The sequence below is a fragment of the Rattus norvegicus genome, chromosome 3 (assembly GCF_036323735.1).
Source record: "Rattus norvegicus strain BN/NHsdMcwi chromosome 3, GRCr8, whole genome shotgun sequence".
Lineage (NCBI taxonomy): Eukaryota > Metazoa > Chordata > Mammalia > Rodentia > Muridae > Rattus > Rattus norvegicus.
This window is the reverse complement of record NC_086021.1, coordinates 64528919-64549737: the sequence shown is the minus strand read 5'-3', so window position 1 is coordinate 64549737 and position 20819 is coordinate 64528919. Positions and strand designations below refer to the sequence as shown.

The following is a 20819-nucleotide window of genomic DNA, read 5'->3' as shown; positions in this document are numbered from 1 at the left end:
GAGCAAGGGAAACAGATCTGCAGAGCTGCAGCACATAACGCAGCAGGAACACACAGAGAGGGCAGCTAAATTAAGCAGGCAGCCCCAGCCCTCTTCCCTCCTCATCTATTCAGAATGGATACATCCACTCAGAACCAGCGGGGGGTTCGAAGATTATTCTGGTAAGCCTTTCTTCCGTTTCTGCATGAAAGAATGGAGGCCTGCTAGGAACAAATGACCTGGCAGACATCGCTCTCGGATCTTTTTCTTAAGCCCTTCATTTCTACAAGCACGCAATCCTTAATGCCATCCCCTTCCTTGAAATAGGATTTGGCAGATTATAATCTGTAAATTGAAGTCTTTCTTTACTGTACAGACATGATGAGGCCAGGCCCCTCTGGGGCTCTCAGGGCCTCCCTTTCAAAGGATGAGGCTCAGTGCGCTTACACTGTCCCACTGGGAATCAGCATAAATTGTCCCTGACTCAACCTTTCAGTGAGGCAGGCCTCTTTGCCCAAGGCCACCCAGGCTAATTTTATCAGTTTCTACATCTGTCACCTTTGAGATTTCTCAACGACTGTGTCATAGTTCCCCCACCTAAGCCACAAACACACCAACTACCTACCTAGTAATAAAGTTACCTAATTCTCTCTTTTACTGGCAAAAACTACAGCTTTGCACAGCCAGTCCTTCGAGAAGTTCCTGGAAGAAAGGACGCCATATTTGCAGCTGCCCTTGATTACTGAGTATCTGTTCCTATCTGTACCCCCATTTCCTCTTCTCTTCAGCTGTGAAATACTTCAGCCAGACTGGCTCAAATCCTGCTGAAATACCTTATTTGTAGAGCGTCTCTAAAACCCCACTGCTACTGAAATGCTGTCAGCATCTCCCTTTCTCTTCAGATCCAAGCACACTGTTCTAAATCCTTTCAAATGAGCTTTGGGCAATCTGTCATTCCCCACCACCTCTGCCTGCTTTTATTCCTTTTAATAACAACACTCTGAATTCCAAACCTGTCTGAAGCCACCAACTTATTTCAAGTCACACCCAGTCCCCGACAGCAAACTACGGGTAATCCGCTAATGACACATCCATCAAGCCACACGCTGACCACGTTTGGTCTGAGGTAGTTTCTGGTACAGCTGGCTGTACCAGAACTCCAGAAACTCCAGAAACAAGTAGTTTTCGGTACGGTGGTTTGATTTGAATGAGAATGTGTCCATAGGTTGAACTCTTCCACTACTTGGCCACCAGTTAGTAACACTGCTTGGATAAACTTAGGAGGTGGGTGTGGCCTTACTGGAGAAAATATGTCCTCGGTGGCAGGCTTGAGGTTTGAAAGCACTACACTTGCCACTCAAGTCTAAGCCTCCCACTTCCGCCAACATGCCTCTGCTCTGACAGAGCATGGATTCTATCCTGGAACTGTACGCTCAACCCTTCCTTCTAGAACTTGTCTTAGTCGTGATGTTTTATCACAATACGAAAGTAACTAAAACACACAATCTCAAAAATGTTTGTTATAGAAGACTGTAGACCATTAGTCCTAATGGGCCATCAAATATTCCACAAGAGAGTAATCATCCCCCCTCCAGCGGGGTTCCCACCTCCCCAGTTCTCTGCCTCTGTCCCCTCAAAACTCACCAAGCCTGAGTCTATTGCTTTCGCCTTGTTTCCACTTCCCGTTGGATAACTTGGCCTCTTTATCCTCCTTTCGAACCTATTCTTTTCAAAGAGCTGAAAGACCTCCCAAACTAAAGGCCATTCCGCACACCTTATGTATGAACTGTACTCCGAGGTCCGGTGTCCAGCACTCCCAGCTATGATAAAGTGATCTGACCATTCTGAGGGCTTTGATCCTTGGGATCCTTAGCAACACTCTTGCACAGATGGTGGGGAGTTATACCCCAGCTTTCTGCTATGCTCCCCAGCCAGCCTACTCCCAATCTGTTTGACAGTGCATCTCTCTGTCAATGTCTCATCCACACACCACTCCAGAATCTGGCAAACCCTCCCTCAAAAAGCACTGTGTGCTCCCCCCCTCCTTCTGCATTACTGTCATTCTCAACCAGATGTCTCCAAAGTAGAGGGTGGGAGGTGATCTCCAAGGGTATCCAGAAAAATATTGTAATTTCTAATTGTGCTTATTTGCCTCATTCTTTTGTTGCTATTTTTGTAGATCTTAAATGAAAACAGCTTGTCACCCGCAGATATATGACTGTAATTTATACCTATACAAATGCTGCGGGTACGAGCAAGGACTTTACTGATGTCGAGAGTGTTTTAAGACTGCTGCCTTGCCAGTCACAGTGACCCGCACCAACAGACCCGGCTATTCAGGAAGCAGATGCAGACACATTACTTGAACCCAGCAGGTGAATGTTACCATGGGCAAACAAAGTAGCAAGATATTACTTCTTAAAATAAAGTAAAATAAGGGCTATTGGACAAATAGCAACGCTTCTGGTCCTAAATTTACTTGGTGTATGTACTGGTTACTTTTCTGTCACTCTGATAAAACATCATGACTGGGGGCTGCAGAGATAGCCAGCAGTTAAGAGCACTGGCTGCTCCTCCATAGGACCCAGGTTCAATTCCCAGCACCTGCATGACAGCTCACAACTGTCTGCAACCCCAGTTCCTGGGATCCATCCCACCAGGTATGCATGTGGTGCACATTTCTGAGCAAGTAGGCAAGATATCCATACATATAAAATAAATTTTAAAAATAATAAAATTAAAAAAAACCAGGGCTGGGGATTTAGCTCAGTGGTTAGAGCGCTTACCTAGGGAGCGCTTACCTAGGAAGCGCAAGGCCCTGGGTTCGGTCCCCAGCTCCGAAAAAAAGAACCAAAAAAAAAAAAAAAAAAAAAAAAAAAAAAAAAAAAAAAATTAAAAAAAACACCATGGGGGTTGGGGATTTAGCTCAGTGGTAGAGCGCTTGCCTAGCAAGCGCAAGGCCCTGGGTTCGGTCCTCAGCTCCGGGGGAAAAAAAAAAAAACCAAAAAACAAAAAAAAAAAAAAAAAGAAAAACAACTAAAAATAAAAAAACCACCATGACCAACAGCAACTTACAGAAAAAAAAATTTATTTTAGCTTAGGTTTTCAGAGGGCTAAGAACCCATCATGACACAGGAGTGGAGTAACAGCAAGCTGCAGGCATAGTGACCAGGGCAGGAAGCAAAGAGGTCACATCTCCAATCACAGACATGAAGTAAAGACAGGGAACTAGAAATGAAGAGAGCTACAAATTCCCAAAACCCATCCTTCAGTGACACACTTCCTTCAGGAAGGCTGCACTACCTCCCCAGACAGCGTCATCAACTGAGAACCAAGTGTCAATGAGGGACATTCTTATCCAAACTATCGTAGCACTCCCTAGACAATTCCAAATAATTCAATGTATCATAGTGTAAGTCAGAATCTGTATTATACACATATAGTTTAAACAGTAGCATAACCTTCTTAGTCCTAAAGTCATTTCACTGCTGGCTTTCCTATTACATAGTTAAAATTACTTTTATGCAGATCTACTCTTATAGACATTGTCACAGATATATACACAACCAGACAGACAGACAGACAGACAGACAGACAGACAGACAGGCTAGAGAAATGACTCAGCAGTGAAGAGCACTTACTGTTCTTACCCAGGAGCCAGATCAGTTCTCAACACTCCCACAGTGGCTAACAATCATATGTATCGTCAGTAACTCTAGTTCACGGGAATCCAACGCCCCTTCTGCCCTCCAAGGGTTCCTGCATGCATGTGGTCCATACACGCACTCAGGTCCATACACAGATATTTTAAGTATGTGTGTACTAGTGTAAAATTAAAACAATCAGTGAGGGGTTGGGGATTTGGCTCAGTGGTAAAGCACTTGCCTAGCAAGCGCAAGGCCCTGGGTTTGGTCCCCAGCTCAAAAACAAAAACAAAAACAATCAGTGAAACAACTCTTAAAAATAAATTACTAAGATAGGCAAACTTTCAAACTCACTTATAAAATAACATGAATTGCTCTAAGTTTTCCTCACTAATTGCTTTTGACTTTTGACACGGAAAATAAATTGTGTTTGTCTTTCTAGAAAGATTAGGTTTTTGTTTTGTTTGTTTTTCTAGACGGTGTTTGCCTGTTTACGCCTGGTTGTTCTAGAACTCACTCTGTAGACCAGGCTGATCTTGAACTCAGAGATCCACCTGCCTCTGCCTCCCAAGTGCTGGCATTAAAGAAGGTGTGTGCTACAACCCGCCCAGCTAAGCAAAAAAAAAAAAAAAAAAAAAAAAAAAAAATCTGTGTTTTGGGAACCTAACACAGGCCTTTAAGGTCAGTATGTGCTCTGAGCCCCTGAACTGTCTCCCCAGCCCCTTTGATAGCATTTTCAGTGACGACGTTCTGCAGGCAAGCCATCATCCCTGCTATGTGTCTTCCAATTCTCATGGCACCCAGTTTTTAACCCTGAGGTTTTGGACAGGTCGGGCAATGTAACCTCCTTACGCGGTGTAACTCAGAGCCATGTTAAATGCATTCTATGTGTCAGGAATGTTCTTGGCTGAGAGATACAGGCTGAGAATACTGAGATTCACAACAAAAGTCCTTTTGCAAAAGCCCATTAAGTAATGCCAAGAAGGCACAGATTAAATCATTATAATATTAGCCACGGGGGACACGGCATGTAAATCAAACCCAGAGGCTCATCCATGCTAGGTAAGTATTTTACCACTGAGTTAGAGCCCCCAAATTAGCCACAATTATTTTACAAAATGAAGGACTACTTTAGTAACTGTTACTTTAGTCCTGTTTTAAAGGCAAATTTTACCAGGCCTCTAAATGTGTTTCGGCTGGTGAAAAGCAAAGGAGACTGTTGAAAACAGACTCCAAATGAACCCAGGTACCCTCCACCTCTCCTTGCTGCAAAGCTCTATGGATCCTGCTAGCCACTGGGGGTAAAACATCACAGCCAGAAACAAGACCCAGCAAATGACTTTTTGACGGACGGCATCCCACAGAGCTCCGTCTGGATCCTCAAAGCGCTTTTCAGCCGTGCTGATGAAGGTCTGTTTACACCTGGAGGTTACAGCCGACTCCCCGCACTGCTGTGAATCTGACGGCTGCAGAATTCAACTGCAGTGCAACTTAATCCCTCACAAACGACATGCGGCTCATTTCCAGGCTGCCCTTGCAGGACCTGCCATGAGCCATCCTCTTATTTATTCAAAATGATTATATAATCACAGACTTTGTTTGCTACGGTCACCAATGTTTCACAAGAAGCACCCCTCAGACAGCCCCACCCCCAACCCCAGCGCAGAATTTAAAAACCTCCAACCAGCTCCGAAAAAAAAAAAAAAGAAAGAAAAAAAAAAACCTCCAACCAGGAGGATAAATGACTCCTGCTGGGTCCAAAGAAAACGAGTGAGGGAAAATGATAAGAAACGCATCCCTCATAAACAGATTAGGTGTCATCATAAACACCTCACTAAATCCAAGCACCCGACACGTGCTTGCACCTATTCCCTGGGGATCACAAGTAATGCGGACCGCCCCTGAAGACTGGACATGCCTTAGTCATTTTGGGTTACAACCTCGAAGAAAGTGTTCGCAAGGAGCTGGTAACTATTCTGTTCCTATTAAGATTCATTTCACGCTATTCTGTCAAAAAGAAAGAAAACCTGGGGCTAGAGGCCTCTGTTTGTCAACTGTCTGCAAACTGGGATGGCTGGCCATGATCTGCCCTCACACACCAGCTTGGCTATTGACAGCAGAGAAAATATCCAGGCCTCCTCCTCCTTTTCCTCCTCCTCCCTATATCCACACATCTCCACCCCGTAGGTATCAGGTTCTTACCTGCAAACTCGTTGGGTCCACAGCTGCCCCCAGGGAAGGTGACAGGAAGGAGGTACATGAGCAGTGCCAGCAAGGGGGACAGGCTAGGCTGCTTATTAGCCCGGTCCTCAGATCCATCCTGCCCAGCCACAGGTCCCAGTCTGAGAGGAATCCACTAGCAGCTTGGGATCTGGAGGTAGCACAGACTCCCACACACACTGGAGCCCCTCTATAGCCTCTCGTGCACTCCTGGACCCTCTGACAGTTCTATTACAGCTATACCCAGTCGAGGCACTGGAGGCCAGGCTGTGCCGCCATTGTACTTTGACCCATGTGGTCTCATGATTAGGCCTCCTCCCACCTTCCTGTGCCCATGAGGCATTCTTCTTATCTCTATTAACAACTCCCCTACACACACACATACACACACACACACACACACACACACACACACACACACACACACACACACACACAGTTTCCAGAACCTTCTGCCTTTCAGCTCCCTGAGTAGGGGCTAGAGGATCCAGCAGCACCAGCTTCCCCCACCGCTTTCTAAATGTGCCACCTTAGGCAAGTTGTCTAATCCCTTAAAGTCGAGGCCCTTCAGCTGTGCAGCAATGCTGACCTCAGCCCTCCAAATAAGGATTAGATGAATGCAATGCACGAGGCACATTCATTCACAGATTTGCTAGGTGCCCACTTTGCAGAGGAAAAGGTTTTGTGGCTGGCGATGACCATTATCCCTCCCTTCCTCCCTCCACTATCCTACTTTTGAAGGTGGACAGACAGAAAACAGTTTTTACCATTAATAAGCCGACAGTTAGCTGAGTGGCACAAATGCACTCACATGGTTCTTAGCCACCACCGCCAGCAATATCTGAACAGAACTCCTCCACCGGACACTGGAACCCTGCTCTCTGAACATGAACACTCCCAGGCAGCTAAGGAAGCACCAGCCCAAACACGGCCTGAACAAGCGGAACTTCTCTAGCCCACTTCTCGTGTGAAAACTGCTCCTCGGTGCTCCCCTACGCGTGGTCATATCACCCCCCCCCCCCCCCGATCTGAAGCTGGCACCTACCTGTCTCTGTTATCTTCTCGTTCACAGAGGAAACTCTGCGCGGTGGTCCTTAAGTCTCAGTTCTCTCTCCTGTCCTTTTCCTGTACGTCGTGCCCAACACTCAGCTCCTACAAGGAACAGGGGACAAAATGGATTAGAATCCCAACTCAAGTTTGGACTCACCATGTAACTCAGAGCAGTTCTGTCCCCGCCCTGGGCCTCCATGCCTCATCTGTAGATGGGGATAAAGCATTCGTGGTGCTGTTGACCTACCCAACATTTGACAGCACTTAGAGCTGTGCGCAGCAGACCTAGTCACAGCAACTGGCATTCCTCACACCCACCCCCAGGGCCCAGTCTATGCTCTCTGACCAGGCACACTGCACAGTCAACAGTGTCATTCCAAGCTTGTGCTTCCCACAAGTCCCAGTCCTTGCAGAGGACACAGGGTCTCTCTCCCAAGGTCCTGGCTCTTTAGTGGCCCTCAATGGGTTCTGCTTTTCACACCCACACCTCACAGATCATCCAGTCATCCACCTCAGACCCCTGGCCTTCCCTTCCCTCATTCCGTTGTGCTCTTCACTGGTCCTGAGGTGGGGATCAGACTAGGACTCAGCTTCTCAACTATATCCCAAGGCAAAAAGATCTCAGAGAGAAGGTGTGTGCAGCCCAGAGATGTGGGAGCCCTGGAATTCTCAGACCCAGAAAGGCCTCAAAAGACTAATAGTCCCCTTCAACTGCCCTGACAACTGTACCACACTTGTAACCCCTCAGCGCCCCCATACACACACAGAAGTGCAAAGCCAGCCAGTTTGATGTGCCAGCCCCACCTCCCTGCCTCTCTGCTCCTCACCAGGATCCAGCCACAGGCATTGCCCCAAACGTCCCACTTTGATTCTAAACCAACTTTTCCAGAGACCCTGTTCTAGGTCTTGACCATTGTACATCCCTATCTATCCCCACTCAGAAAAATACACCATGCCTGCCTGGACTCCGCTGGGCTGGCTCCCACGTCTCTTCAGGGGTCTCCCTCTGCCAAATAAACTCCCATCCTAGACACTCCCTTGAGATGCTCTACGAAACCCATCTCCTCCAAGAAGACTGTCCTGACCCCTCCTCCTGCCTCTAACCCTCTGCGCTCCTCCAAGTGCACCTCACTATTTCCTCCTGACTGAGTCTCTCGACCACGGCGTGCCAATACATGCTCCATAAATAAACCAATGGGTACCAAGGACTCTGCTTTCAACTCTGAGATGGTTTACCGGGATGGTTTACTTAAAATCTCAATTAAGACTCATAAACCAACCACTCCAGAGATGCTATACATTTTCTTTCCCCAAATTAGATTAGGAAACATTCCCTGCCCTTGCCTTCCCAGAACAAATATATCCCTTTGATGGAAGAGAGAAGAAAAGAAAAGAAACAAAAACATTACTTCAACAAAACCAGGAAGCTGAAAATGGCAAAACGGCTTATAAAGGGTGCCCAGCTGACACTGGCTTAGTAGGGTAAGAAGGGCTGTGCAAGCCTCAGGGGGAAAGGGGAAGCTCACATTGGATGACTACTGGATCACACCACATACTACACAAGAAAGCTGAGCACAATACTCAAGGCACGGGGGAGGAAGAGGAGGCCATTGGCTGCAGTGGAAATTTCCTTCCTTTGTCTGGTGGTACTTCTGGTTATGCCTACCACACCAAACTCTCAATGGTGACTTATGACAATTTCATTTATAGGAAATGATTTCAAAGGGCCCAGGGAGCTGCAGATGGTACCCCGGGGGCCCATCTGTTTAGGGATGAAAGCATAGCACACACCATTACATCACCCTGACCTTCCTCAGTAACTTCCTATCAGACAGAACCTAGATGCTTGCTTGGTCAACAAGATATTTGTGTTTGTCCCCAGCCTCAGGCTTTGGTCCCTGATTAGTTTTAAAATCATTATGCATCCAAAATGAATAGGGCCACTGTGGGCAGCTGGAAGGCCACCCTCTGGGCACAGTCCCAGCTCTGTGGGCTTCAGGAGTGACTGCTGTCCTTTCTGCATAATTGCACTCTCTGATGGTTCATCCTCCTTCCCCCTTCCAGAGCTGAAGCGTCTCTCCTTGGCATCCTCTTTCCTCAAGGGACCCCAGAAAAGGGAAGAAGGGTGTAGAGAGGCCTCAGGCTCTCCTCAGATAATGCTGAAAAGCAACACATTCTAACTCGGGCACTGCCCTGGCTCCCATCTTAAACAGCGCCCTCCAGCCTTGACTCCAGGATAGCTATTATTTTCTGAACACTCACAGACCCTAGAACATCCTAGTGTTCACAGGGACAGCTCCGGGTCAGTCAAACATGCTCAGGTGAACACAGACAAGATCTTTCGTCACTTTAGGACACAGCAACAAAACCTACAAGCTCTCAACTCTTCACCCTCTGCCCTCCACAGGGCCCAGCCACAGGATGTAGCGTCCATTAGGAAGTACCTGGAACCTCCTGAATGACCAGCCACCTCGGGAGGCTAGAGAGGAAGGGGACTAGTGGTATCGGGATGGCAAAATGGATGAGACAGAATACGTTTCATCACGTATATATGGGAATCTCATAATGAAACCCGACATTATGTCTAATTAAGATGCACTAATAAAAAACATTTTATAGGAGAAATTATTCTTCAAAACAGGCTGGATAGTATTAGGGAGGCATGCACACTGATGTCTGCAACTCTGAAGTGCTTTCTAAAATAAGGCGGGTTGATGGGCGGCTATGTACTAAGTCAAGAGAGTAGATCTCAGTTGTGGAATGTGGATGAGTTGTCTCTGTCTCTTCGCGTCATGCTTCCCATCATTGGAATGCTCTCGGAACAAGAGGGGGAGGGGGAGTGTTTAGGCATCTGTAACCATCAGACGTCATCTGGGTTACTCTAGTTTCCCACTAATGCCCTCTGGTCCAGGGTCCCACATTGTAGCTACTTGACCTCTGCCTCCTTGATCTCTTCTGATATCTTAAGAGTTCTTCTTTATTTCCTTGTCTTTTTTTTTTTTTTTTTTCATGATCTTAACAGTGTCAAGAAGTACTGGTCCGCATTTTTGTAAAATGTTCCTCAATGGGGTTTGTCTGGCCTTTTTCCCCCAATACAACAAGAGTTTATTTAGGAAAAGTGGTTCATATGAAAATGTACACGGCCCAATCCTACACCGTCGTCAACGATGCCCCTTGGGGAGGGATGTGGACCCACTGCTGAACTTGAAGCTATTGTTTAGAGTCTCTCCAAGGCTTCTAACATGACAGTTTCCACGTATGACCGCCACCCCCCATGTGATTCTGCTGCCCACCAAACATCATCTCCACATAATCACCAATCACATGAGTCACAAAGGGACCAATACCCTCAGTGTTCCTTGTACACTTCTGCCACCATTTAACCTCAATGATAACGTCTTGTCGATAACGATTCTTCAGCTCTGAAGGGTAAGCCTAGCACATGGAGACTCTTCAGGAAGCTTGGTGCAGTGGCAAAGGAATGGATGTGTCTGGCATTTTTTAAATGACTGTAGTGGGGCTATGGGTTTGGGAAGACAGAAGTTAAGGTCCTGCAATCACCCTATGCCCACGCTGCCACAGGGTGGCTAAACCCCAGGTTAGCCTTGACAGTTTGGCTCGGCAGCTGCCGTAAACTTAAATATCCCCTCCTATCCTCTACCCTTTAGACAGCTCACAAACCCAGCCTCAGTGAGCGGGAGGGAGTGGGAACTTCAGCCTTAGGCTCCCGAAGAAAAAGATATCGGCAAAAAGTATTAGAAAGTCTCCTCCAAGGAAGCTGTTTCCTGACAGCATAAATCCATGTCATGTGAATATATACATTTATTATGCTTTGTATTACTATGCAGTCCCACACTATTTTGTTGCTAAAGTTGGCTCTGGCTGTTAAGAGCTCCTTGAGGTTGGCGCCTTCCTCCCTTCAACATGCCCACATCCTTTGTTTTTTTCGGAGCACTTCCTCGTTTTCTGGCCACACAAGATGCTCCAGATCTATAATTATGCTTCCCAAGGAGTCCAGCGCACTGGAGAACGGCACCAGCGGAGTGAAGACATGGGTGTGCCTACTGCTAACAGATCGTTGAGGCTACGAGGCCTCTGTGTGTGCCCCAGCCCACTTACACACGCTTACTTACCAACTCTTCGTGGATCAATCCGTATTTAGCCTAACCCAAGTCCACACCCGGGTCTCCAACATCCCAGCCTTCTCTCTTGCTTACATCACACCATCTTAACCCCTGTGTTCACACAATGGAACTCCAGAATCGCTAACTTTGAGAAACTTTGCCAACTACAGTGGCCATGTGTTTACCTTTCTTTTTGACTTTAGATGTATACTCGAAATACCATTCTTCAAAGTGAACTGGGTCCCTAGGCCTTGTGTCCCAAGTCTTCAGTGTCACTGTCACACAATAGCACAGCTGGGCTCTTCCATGACAGGCTGTATCTCTACAGGTACACACCCACCCTCACAGACGGCCACTTGCCTGGTGTCTGGTCTGAAGCTACTCAATTCTCCCAAGCCTAATCTAGCCAGAGTGCTGTGTGCTCATGCTCCGTCTTACCCAGACCTGAGGGGCTCGCCTGGCACCGAGCTCAGTTCTGGAACACAGAGGTTGCTCAGATTATTAAAAAAAGATAAACAGGCTAAACAGACTTAGTCGTTTTTACGTTAATTTAAATGAAGTTTAACAGCTGGAAGACATTCATCAAAACTTGAAGTACAATTTTTATCACGATACCTAAAATTCAGTAATGATGGTTATAAATTTAATGCTACTCCCCACAGACTAAAGAGCAAATTACACACGATGGTTGGGAGTCGTTTGAATATGTATTGGTATGCGATAAAAATATACCGCACTTGTGTACAAGAAAAAATTAAGGACCTAAATAACAAAAAAAAAAAAAAAAAAAAAAAAAAAGAGTAGCATTCCACTTAGCATATGTCTGAAGAGAAAAACACTGAAGGACACATACCAAGTTATTTTTAACCTCCTTGTTCTCCTTGTCCTCAAATTAAAATTAAGGAGCCTGTGTTTGCCATGTGGGAAACCATACAGGAGAGTCTGCCAAGGTGCCAAGTGTTGATCTCAGCAAAGAAGAAAACCAGCCGTGTGTTGAATGTCTTTGAGCCCAGCACCCAGAAGGCAGTAGCAGGTGGGTCTCTGTGAGTATGAGGCCAACCTGCTCTGTGGAGCGAGTTCTAGACATGTTGGGGCTACAGAGGGAGAATCTGTCTCAAATAAGAGGGAGGAAAACTAGGACTGGCAGTTGGGTACTAAACTAGGGGCATCTTCCAGGGCAAGGCTAGACAGGGGCAAGGAACAAGGAACAAAGGTCCAAGGGACCTCAGACCCACTGTCCCCTAGCAGGAACACCTCAACAGCAGGACGTGGGTGCAATGTTGCTCCCTACAGAGCACAAGGGTAGAAACGGGCTGTCTAGAGAGTGTCCTTAGAAACATTAAGTTAAAGGACAGGAATGATTTAATGCAGGCCGGGAAGAGGAGCGCACCCCTACCTACAAGATGTCTCATGATCCACTCCATGAGAACCTAAAGATCTCGGACCCTAGCATGGACAGGGAGTCCTTCAGCTGCCTCTGTCCATGCCCTGGGAGGAGAGAGGATTACTGTGTGGGTAATCTGCCTCCAGCAGATCTAATAAAGCTCAAGTGGCTGATACTGGGATTAAAATTTTTACACTGGAATTTATACCCCACCCCTTACAAAAAAGTGCTTTGTAACAGAAAGTACCCCGATCTGCTGTAATCATCCATTCTGCTGATGGCCTAATGGGAATAAAGCCCAATGGCCGTTTTCCAGTCATTTTCAGTGCATAACACTGAGCCCAGCACACAGCTATCTCTAGTCCCAGATTACGCAGGACTAGACAAAAATAAAGGCTGACCACAAACCACAAACACACACACACACACACACACACACACACACACACACACACACACTCATTCTCTCTCTCTCTCTCTCTCTCTCTCTCTCTCTCTCTCTCTCTCTCTCTCTCTCTCTCTCTCTCTCTCTAGACTACCAACACAGGGAAAATATCCCAGCTGTGATGGCTTGGGAAGAATTGGTATGTGCTGATCACATAGCTAGACAAAGCAGGGTGTGTTACCCGCGCCATTTCCTTCAGTCCTCACAACCAGCGAGACAGGGACTAGCCAGTAAACAGCCACTCACAGCTCAAAGCACAGACCTTGAGTTCAAACCCCCTCAGCACCCAAATGGCAGCTCACGAGTGCTGGTAGCTGCCGTTCCAGGGCATCTGACATCCTCTTCTGGCTTCACGTATATCCTTGGATACCCCTACTCATACAGGCACATATACTTAAGTAGAAATAAATAACGCTTTGAAAGACATAGATCTGTGAGTCCTTCCTCATGTGGCCGTCATAAAAAAAAAAAAAAAGACAAAAAAGCTCATACATAATACCAAAGTCTCAAGGTTAAAATCTAAAGCACAGGCCAACATGGTGGCACATACCTGTAATCCCATACCAGCACACAAGAGGTAGACATGAGAGGATCAGGAGTTTGAGGCCAGCCTCTGTTTTACAAAAGAATAGTTAAAAAGGGGGGCATACCCTTTTCAAAAATCAAAAAGCCAACCAACCAAAAACCGTATTTTCCTATTCCCAAAGCACTAAAGACAACATCTGTGAGACCGAGGCAGGAGGTTTGCAAATTCCAAACCAGACTGAACTATACAAGGCCATGTACTGAACAAAGACAAGTCTCTGACTGAAGCAGATGAGGAGATGTTGGTTCCTCTCCAGGGAGGGCTGACTAACCTACTCTGCATTCTAAATGCCACCTACCTTCCCATACCCTAAAAAAGACTTCGTTCCCCAGCTAATTGCAAAAATAATTAAAATAATTATTTGATCTACAAGCCATAAACCGAGAAAGGTTAGGCCCAGTTCTGCCAGCTCACAATCTCCGAGACAGGCTCTCTGGTTAACAGAAGGTCTGTAGAGCGCGCGCTACGCCTGGGCCCACGGGAAAGCTTGTCACATTAGAGTGATTTCATCTTTTACACATTCATTAAGTGACTGAGAGTGGTGCTGCTGCTGTGCTCCGGAGGTGACACCCAAAACACCACTGCCGGGGACAATACCTCTGCACACCTTCTGAGAGGCGGCCCTTCTGTAAATGAGTGTGCGTCTAACCAGAAGGAAGACACTAGTTAGAAAGCTGCCTCCAACAGCTGCCATTGTAGCGGAGGCTACCTGCAGTAGAAGGCAGTCTCCGTCTGCCCTGGGGCAACCTCCCCCACCCACTGGAAGCCCCCATGCCTATTTGGCTAGTAATCAACGACATAGCTCTCTTGCTTTGTGACATAGACTCCTTTCCCTGTACACATACATAAGATGGATTTCCCTACCCATCTGTTCTGTGTCGACTTGTAGCCCAACCCAAGAGTCTAAGAGGGTGAGGAGAAGCCAGGTTCTCTCCCCTACCCCTTCATGCACACTATAGACACCCAGAGCCTCATCTGTCCCAGCCGAGCGCCCTATCCACACTGCAATTCAGGACAAGACTACGCGAAAGAGGATTTTGGAAATGAATCCTTAAATTTTTAATAAGAAATTTTAAGATGCAATTTAGGGAGGAGAAGAGGTTTGTTTGTTGTTTGTTGAGGCAGGGTCTCACCAGGTGCCCTGTCTCGCCTCAAACTCAGAGATCCCCCTGCCTCTGCCTCCTGGACTAAAGATGTGCACCACCATTCCTGACTAAGTTCGTTTTTTTTTTTTTTTTTGGTTCTTTTTTTCGGAGCTGGGGATCGAACCCAGGGCCTTGCGCTTCCTAGGGAAGCGCTCTACCACTGAGCTAAATCCCCAGCCCCCTAAGTTCGTATTTTTAAAGACTGAGAAAAATGTTTTGTCCTTATGAAAACCTAGAATTGTAGACCATATAACTAATGACAAATGGTACAAAGGTCATTCTTAAAAGAAAAACTGATTAGTCCTACCAACCAAATATCATCTAGATTCATTTTCTCTCTCTCTCTCTCTCTCTCTCTCTCTCTCTCTCTCTCTCTCTCTCTCTGTGTGTGTGTGTGTGTGTGTGTGTGTGTGTGTGTGTGTGTGTACATAAGCCAAGAGCTGGTGAGAAGGCTCCACAGATGAGGGTACCGCCGCTAAGCCTGACAACCCGAATTTGATCCCCAAGACCTACACAGTGGAAGGAACTAACCCAAGCAGGTCATCGTCTGGCTTCCACTTGGCCACATACATGACCTCAGACACACAAAAAAATAAAATAAAGAAATACAAGTTATGCAATGCATACTTTGAAAAAATAAATAAATGTAATGCCATTTAATAAAACTCCTGGTCCAATATGGCGGCGCCCAGTGGCGGTGTGTACTGTAAAGAGTTCGTTCGAAGAGTTCTAGGAATTACTCAGGGTGACACGGACAGCTGATGACAGAATAGCACATGACTAAAATGCTATGGCTCCAACAGCTTCCTTGGTGGGGAAAATCAATGCCAGCCAAACCTGTAAACAACTGTATGAGGGGCTGGAGAGATGGTTCAGTGATTAAGAGTGCTGACTGCTCTTCCAGAGGTCCTGAGTTCAAATCAACCATTTGTAATGAAAGCTATAATCAACCATCTGTAATGCCCTCTTCTGGTGTGTCTGAAGACAGCTACAGTGAACTTATATATAAAATAAATAAATAAATCTTTAAAAAAAAACAAAACTGTATGAGTCTTTGGTGGCACCTCGTGTCAGTAGGGACAGAGTTATGAAGAACTGTTTAGCACAGATCTTAGCAGTGGTAGAACCTGGATCACTTAACATTATTAAAGCAACTTAGAAAAGAACAGACAAAGTTGAAATGAATGCAGTCAGAACTGAACGCCAAAAAAGTGGTAAGTGACAAGAGCTGGAAGGTGATTAATGATGGCTACCAAGTTCACTTCAAGCCCTCAAAAGATAAATAGAGAGAGGGTTTTTCTTTTTAAAGACCTGGGCATCTCATCACCTAAGCATGACGATATCTGCAGGGCCAGCTTCTGACGGTAGTCTCTGAGCCAGCAGGTCAAGGCCTTTGACTGACTTATTGACTCAGCCTTGTTTAGCCAAAACCTCAAATCTAATTCTCATAATTATAAGACAATCAACCGCTACTTTATAATGATTCTGTTAAATAAAAAGTTCTGAAATAAATAAACAAACAAACAAATAAATGCTCCCGTCTCCAACAAATGCCAAAAACCTCAGTACCAAAGCCTACCTGCGTACACAGACACACAGACACACACACACACACACACACACACACACACACACACACACTATAATAAAGGGTAATTTATAAATTTGTCACAGTAAGTGATTAAAAACATTAACAGTCTTAGGGTTTCAAGGCTGAAGAGACATCATAACCACTATAAACATCTAATTGGGGCCGGCTTACAGTTCCAAGGGTTAGTCATCATGGAGAGAAGCAAGGCAGCACGCGGGTAGGGACACGGTGCTGGAGAAGGAGCTTAGAGTTCTCTATCTTGATCTGAAAGCAGAAGACCCCCACACTAGGCCTGTCTTGAGCATATTAGACCTCAAGGCCCGCCCCCACAGTGACACACTCCCTCTAGCACATGTGGAGCGACACATCTATTCCAACAAGGCCACACCTCCTAACAGAGTCACTTCCTATGGGCCAAGCATTCAACCACATGAGTCTATAGGGGCCATTCCTAGTCAAACCACCGCAATAACAATAAAACAATTACAACACTACAATAAAAGTTTGTGAATGTGTCTGCCCCTCTTGAAGGAATCAAAGTAAATGCTAAGAATTTCAGATCCTGGTGGTGGTGGGCTTCTGAGCCACAGAAAAGACAATCACGGATGGAGAGACCCCTGCATGAACAAGCTGTGGGCTGCTGCTTTTTACCTCAACAGGACACAGGACACTTGCCCGTCAGTCCACTGAGCTTCCTCCTGTCCCGTCCCAAAGAAACTCAGTCCAAATGGCTAACGGTAGTGCCTACTTAACAGAGCAAAGCACAGGCTGGCGGCCACCCTACTCAGTACCTGTGGCTTCTCTCAGCACTTTTCACCCTGTCCCTACCTGAAGCCTCTCCAGGCTGCAAGCTTCCCTTCCCTTCCCCCAGCTTCTGGTTCCTATAAAAACCTGTCATTTGGGCCATGTGCTCTCATGGCTCTTATTGTGCTGCTGGTCCTCCGCTCTTGGTTCTTCTCTTAGTTCTCTATACCCTGTAGTCTTCCTCTGTCTTCATCTCTTCTCTCTGTCTCTGTCTCTGACTGAACTCTCCTTCATATCTGCAATAAAAACCTTCTCCTCAACCATGGAGTGGTCAGGTCCCCATTTTCACTCACTGCCCCCTGCACAGAACTGCTTACTCGTTCTAGCTTGGTTGCTGTCGCTGTGAGAAAACACTCACCAAAAAGCAACTCTTGGGAAGAAAGGGTTTACTTCACGCACACCTCCTCACATAGTCCATCGTGGAGGGACACAGGGACAGGGAGCTCGAGGCAGGAACTGAAGCAGAGACCACCAGAGGAACGCTGCTTACTCATGAGCCTTCCAGCTCTTACTCAGAGACCCTTCGTACAAAGCCCAGCCCTCCTGGCAAGGGATGGGTGGACCCGCCTACATCAATTAGCAACATTGACAGGAGGTAGACTTTGAGAGTCTAAACGTTAGGCTCCAAAACCCATTCCTAGTTGCTCTCTCTGCCTTGAGCTTTCAGTTTACAGATGTGAACTCTTAATATTCTGTTCCAGACACCATGCCTCCACGATGCCATCACCCTTAAATCCCTCTGAAACCGTAAGCTAAAATATACCCCTCCCTCCTTCCTTCCTTCCTTCCTTCCTTCCTTCCTTCCTTAAGTTGCACTGATCATGGCTTTTTATCACAGCAACAGAAAAATAACTAACACAGTTCTTAGCACCTGACCTTACTTACAATAGCTCTGTGGAAATAGGTGCTCAAAAGGACATTATACCTGTGTAACCTGTCACGCTACTCTGGGACAGTAAGGCCAGATCCATGTGACCTGTTGAAGGTCACTCTGCTTGTCCAACATGCTGATGCATGATGACCCCTGTTCATCATCTCCAGAACACAAGAGACAGCTCTTCGGCTTCTCAAGAAACGTCATAACCCTGGTTCACTCCCTCTTCCTGCTGAATCATCCTTCCCCAGTAAAATCCACTGAAGGTTCTGACTTCAAGGACGAAGCAAAGGCTGCTGGGATAGAGGTCAGGAGAGCGCTTGAGTCCGGCATCTTGCACATAACTGTTTTCCTGAATCTCCTCTTGGCTGAAAACTGCCCAAAATAGCTCCCATCTCTACCCTTACTTTGTGCTGCAAAGCCTAAAACGAGCATCTATTCTTTCCAGAGTACCTGCTGGGCTCTTTCTCTGTGCCCTGATTCTGAAGACAAAGAGGCCATGCTGGCCCCAAGCATCTAGAGAGAGATGAGCAACAAAGCCAGAGACAACCTGACTACCACAGGAAAGCACAGGAGGCGAGGGAAGGCCCAGACACTAAAATAAAACCCTGCCACCAACCATCCAACACCTGGGAAACCTGTGACTCCCTTGAAACAAAAACCCCTAAGTCCCCCAGACCCAGACTTGGCTGCAAACTGTGATTCTAAAGACCCGTAGAGGCTTAGGAGGAAGGAAATCATGGCCGCTGCCTTGAACACATAATGGTATTCTTTCTCCCCTCTCCCAAACTTTACAGAGCATCATTTAACATTTTATAATTCTTAAAATATTTTAATTGCCGGGAGCACAGATGGAGGCATGATTAATTCTGACTGAAATAATATATGTAAAAGGTGGAAAGTAGCCCCTCCCCCCATGAATGGTATTAATTGTCAGAGCATGAAGTAACCCAGAATTATGCATAATAACATCACAGACTGTGGCGCAGGTTATTTTTATGTTATGCTCTCTGTTTCCAGCTCACCTGATAATGTGCAACATTAATCATTTCTTTACAGTATTTCCCTCCAACTCTTTTAAAAATACAAATGTTTAAAAAAAAAAAAAGTCAAACAGCCTAAAGGGACCTGGAGGGACAAGGCTTTCTCCTGTCCCAGATTCTTAACATTTGGGTTGTCTTATTAATCTTAGGAAGTGCTGCTTTTCCGTTCTAACCAGAAGATTATGCATAAGTACTACTAAAATTCCATTTAAGGTGCTACGTCTTAATCCCAAACCGTCCTCTCATTTCCAGCCCTGGCTTCTTCTCTCCACTGTGTTTCTAAAGCCTATGGCCAACATCCAACTTCTCCTAGACTCTACCTAGATCCTCACTGGCCAAGATCCAACTTCCCAGGATCCCCACAGGTCTCTGAGTGTGGAATGCCCCCGACTCCTCATGCTCCCAGAGAGAAGAGTCTATTCTGCTTCTGCATGCCGGTGTCCCCCTCACCATTATTTACATTGCGCTCTTGACCAGTATTCTAGATAGCTCCTTTCTCCTTCCTTCTGGGTACCTATCAAATCAATCATTGATTTCATCTTCTCATTCTCTCTGTGCTCCCCGTTCCCACCCAAGTTCAAGATACTATCTTAACATCCAAGAGTCTGACTGCCTTCCTGGCCTCCCTTCTCCCTTCCCACCAATCTACACGAATGGAAATTTGACCAAGTCCCTTCCCTGAAGCCCTCAGAGGTTACACCACCTACTGAATCAGCTCAGTTCTTCAGCAAGGTCCACAAGCCACACATCAGGCTCTCTGGGCTCCCATCTCAGGACCACCTTCCTCCTGCAATCTACCCATCCCTCTCAAATTCACTACAGCTCTAAAGATCTCCATCCACTGCTCATGCCGTTGCTTTGGCTACAACCCATCTGTGATGGCTGATCTTACTTGACAACTTGGCACACCTGGGCCGAGGGACCCTAATTTTTTATCAGATTGGCCCGTGAGCATGTTTTGGGGGCATTCTCTAGATTGCTGATTGATGTAGAAAAGCCCAGGTATCACCATTACTAGGCTGGTATGCTCAGTGTAGAGTCATCATAAAGAAGTGAATGAGAGTTGTGCTATTGATTTGATAGTAGGACAGCCCATTAGTGAGGTGGACCACTAGTGAGGTGTGGTCATAGTCTGTGATGGTGGGGGTACTGGCTGTTTTTGTGTGTCAACTTGACATAAGCTGGAGTTATTACAGAGAAAGGAGCCTCCCTTGAGGGAATGCCTCCATGAGATCCAGCTGTAAGGCATTTTCTCAACTAGTGATCAAGGGCAAAGGGCCCAGCCCATTGTGGGTGGAGCCGTCCCTGGGCTGGTAGTCTTGTTTTCTATAAGAGAACAAACTGAGCAAGCCAGGGGAAGCAAGCCAGTAAGCAGCACTCCTCCATGGCCTCTGCATCAGCTCCTACCTCCAGGTTCCTGTCCTGTGTGAGTTTCAGTCCTGGCTTCCTTTGGCGATGACCAGCAATGTGGAAGTGTAAGCTGAGTAAACCCTTTCCTCCCCATTTTGCTTCTTGGTCATGATGTTTTGTGCAGGAATAGAAACACCGACTAAGACAGCCACCCCAGGGTGTGTATAAACGTGGACAAAGAAAACAAAATGGGGATGTGTGGCTACTGTGACCTACAGTTAAAGCAGCACCATCACTGAAGTTCAGCTACATCCTTGTCCTCTGACACCTACAGAACATCTCCACATTAGGCGTGTTAGTGTGAGGTCAAGGCTCTGTGTGAAATGTGTCCTTCGTTATGAATAAAGGATGCTAACACCGTTTCTTAAAGCAGCTGAAGGGGATCTGTGACATCTCAGTAAGCACCCTTCCTCTGTGGTTTCAGCTTCAAGTTCCTGCCTTGTGCTCCTGCTCTGGCTTCCCTCCATGGTGGCTATAACCTGTCAAATGAAAGAAGCCCTTTCCTCCTAAAGCTGCTTTT

At 46.4% G+C, this 20819-nt stretch overlaps 1 protein-coding gene across 4 annotated transcripts in view; it reads right to left on the bottom strand.

Annotated features, from left to right (window-relative positions):
• Tanc1 (tetratricopeptide repeat, ankyrin repeat and coiled-coil containing 1) overlaps positions 1-20819 on the bottom strand; it is a 233790-nt gene that overhangs the window by 192089 nt on the left and 20882 nt on the right. For 3 of the 4 annotated variants that reach the window (XM_063283615.1, XM_006234204.4, XM_017591681.3), the window contains one exon: positions 6889-6995. The gene's annotated coding sequence lies outside the window, so the exon portion shown is untranslated. 4 annotated transcript variants of the gene reach the window in all.